We start from the raw sequence: 3,156 nt of genomic DNA on the forward strand, positions 1-3,156 counted from the left end.
CTTTGGTGTTGTAGACTGCCGGCATTTCTTTCTGTATTTCCTAACGAGCCCCTCATTTCCAAACCCTATATATATATATATATGGTTTGGAAATGAGGGGCTCGTTAGGAAATACAGAAAGAAATGCCGGCAGTCTACAACGCCTAAGAAGGCATAGGGGAATAGTTAAACTATTTTTACCGTTAGTGACGTTACTACTTTTTTTCTTTCTTTCTTTCTCTTTCTCTTTCTTTCTATATATATATATATATATATATATATATATATATATATATATATATTTACATATATATATATATATGCTTGTGTACTACACAAAGAAAGTGTTACTGATTGTGCATGCGATCTTTCAGCCGCTGCTGTTTCAATGTACTTAATCTAACCTTGTGGTTCCTTAGGGCAACTATTGTACCTTTTGTATACTCCAAAACATGGAATAGCCACCTCCTTTTTGGGTTGGAGCTAAACGCTCTAACAAATAATTATTTGTCTCTCTGAGTTCTGGGATGAAACTCGCTTAACTTTCCTAAATGCGACATTTTGCAGATTCAAGGCACTCAAAAAGGTCTGCGTTTGACGGCGTGCGTTCCGAAGTTGCATCGTGGCGGCGTTGGGGCGTTGGGGTGACAAGGGGCGTTTCTTGACGGTCCTTCGAAGAACCTGTTGCCGGAGTGCAGGCGTAATCCCAAAGAAGGTGCAGTATTTGTCCGTCGCTATGACCCTTTGCAGTGCGTGGCTGAGCCTGCCCAGTTGTTACTGGGACACTCTCTTAGGCTTCGCGGGCTGTCGACCATCCTCGTCGCCACATGCGATAACTTCGACACCGTTAGTCATAAGGAAGAATCAGGCCTTATTCGGCGCAGACCAACTCATATATCTATAGGACCGGCTTGACGCCACCGGCTGGAATTGATAACAGCAAGGCTGCTAAACACACAGGGAAACCAACAGCGTTCGGCGGTATCACCACTCCTTGGCCGTCGCTATCACGTTACCACAGCGATATTGCTTTTTTGTGTCCCGCCAGCAATCTATCTTCCCGGACAGACGCACTCACACCAACCACCACACAAGCAAACAATTCTTCGCTTCCTCTTCTATGTCCTTTTCCGCTCCGAGCTCAGTGCGCGATAAAAAAAGAAGCTATGGGGCCAACTCTTGCCTTTATAGCAAGCAGAAACTGAGAAGAGTGTTGTTCAGGATACCTCGTCACCGAACATCATGCAGTACAACAGTGTAAGTAAATTCCACTTCTCATTCTTGTTATTACGTCACTTCCACTATGTCGTCGTGTAAGCAAAAGTCTTCCCAGTTGCAGCGAAAATCTCTCGTGTAAATATTGCGAAAGCCGTATCTTTAAGGGGTTTATGGGGCGCAAATACTGTGACTAATTCTTACGGATTCACAACATATCAGCCACATAACCGCAGCGCTGATACCTCTGTGTAAAATATACTATTTTGGGTTGTAGTTTTACTTTGTATAATACATTATGAACAAGAACAGTGTTTCTTATGCACAGAGTCAAGTATGGTAGGTTCACGTTTCGAACGGTGCTACGCCCATTCCTTACACGTTTAAAGGTGGGTTGACTTAAAAGACACTGCAGTGTTGGTGTCATTCCAATCATTCCGAAATATAGGAACGGGAGAAATAATTCACATTTAAAGACGAGATCAACGCTCAATTATTCCGTTGGAGCCTTAAGAATCTCATATGAGATTGGTGATCGTACAGATATTGCTTTATATCGTGTACTTTACTTTGTGGGACTTCACAACAAGGTGCAATACCCCAATAATACTAGAGTTTAATGTACAACTTGGATCTTCGGGAACAAACATTCAAGTACTGGGGCAATGTGTTAAGTAGCAAAGAAAAGCAAATTTCTACACGGCCCATGGTTGTTTGCTTACGGTTGAATTATTGAAGAAAATTGCGGGTCTAGAGAAACAGATGGCTGGGGTTTCAACAAAAGCGTTTAAGCAAAATCTCAGTGAAACGTAGTAAAAATCTGATCACTTTCATGGACAACGAAATGATCACTATTTTTGCCGATTGAAACGCACAGTGCTTCGACATCTGACGAGAAATAAATCGCGCCGGTTTTATATTTTATTCAGTACTCATGACGTTAAAAACATTAGTTATTTGATGCCTGCATTCGTAACTGTTCCAGAATGCCATGCGTTGGAAGGCGCTTGTGTTCTTTCTGTGGACATGGGCATGCTCAACCGATGGAATCTCGGCCTATCTGCCCTGCGAGCACACAACGAACCGGACGACACTCCCCCGTGAATTCAAGAACTGCAACATAAGCTTTGAAAACGGCCATCTTCACGCCCTTTGTCACATTCTTGTCAAGTATAACGAGTCTGATCCTGCTGATACCGAGATAATGACGATGGAGCAACTACTGGTTTCAGAAGATACCGTTCGCCCTGTGTCTCAGGGATGTGCTCAAGTCTGTTTGTCCCTCCGACGGTTGAGATTAAAGAAATGGGACGACTTTTCTGACAATTTAAATAGTACCTACGATCACTTCGACGCGGCGAAAGGGGGCAACCTCGGACTGCTTGTTTGGTTTAGATTGCAGTTACACATGCGGCAGATGACCTTTGATGTGACATTTGACAAGCCCCCGCGCGTAGCTGTCGCCACGTGTGACAGCCAGCGGGTCAACCGAAGCGGCATTTTCAGCGTTTACAGCATTGCTGACCCGTTCCTCTACGTATTCCCTGGCCCGGATTTTTTGCATCCTCCCGCAGATACCACCATGCCCTGGAACATTTCCTTCGTCTCCACCGATGCAGTTATTACGCTTTTGAAGACATCGGACGTAATCCCCACGAATCTTTTGTGGATTATCGCGACCACACCTATTAGGCATTTCGCGTTCTACAGTTGTAATTTCCACAACATCTCCTTCAACGATATTCCTCCCATGAAGACTATTCAGCATCTTGAATTTTCACGATCTCCTATTAAGACAGTTCATCTGGAGGCGTTTGACCGCATTCTGTCAGTTAAGAAAATTTCTCTGACAAGCACGATGCTCCCCGGTATACCAGAAGCAATATTTTCTTTGAAAACACTGGCATGTGTAAACATGTCTGACACAAATGTTCCTCCTGGAGTGGAGTTTAACTTTTGGCC

General features: G+C 43.8%; 1 long non-coding RNA gene across 1 annotated transcript; it reads left to right on the forward strand.

Annotated features, from left to right (window-relative positions):
- Positions 1-951: 951 nt before the first annotated feature.
- On the forward strand, positions 952-2,332 carry LOC144168887 (uncharacterized). Its single transcript, XR_013322278.1, has 2 exons — positions 952-1,236; positions 2,180-2,332. It is a non-coding gene; the product is annotated as an uncharacterized LOC144168887 (long non-coding RNA).
- Positions 2,333-3,156: the final 824 nt, after the last annotated feature.

The sequence above is a fragment of the Haemaphysalis longicornis genome, unplaced genomic scaffold (assembly GCF_048455015.1).
Source record: "Haemaphysalis longicornis isolate Haplotype H1 unplaced genomic scaffold, Haemaphysalis longicornis Haplotype H1 scaffold_2, whole genome shotgun sequence".
In the NCBI taxonomy this organism is placed as follows: Eukaryota; Metazoa; Arthropoda; class Arachnida; order Ixodida; family Ixodidae; genus Haemaphysalis; species Haemaphysalis longicornis.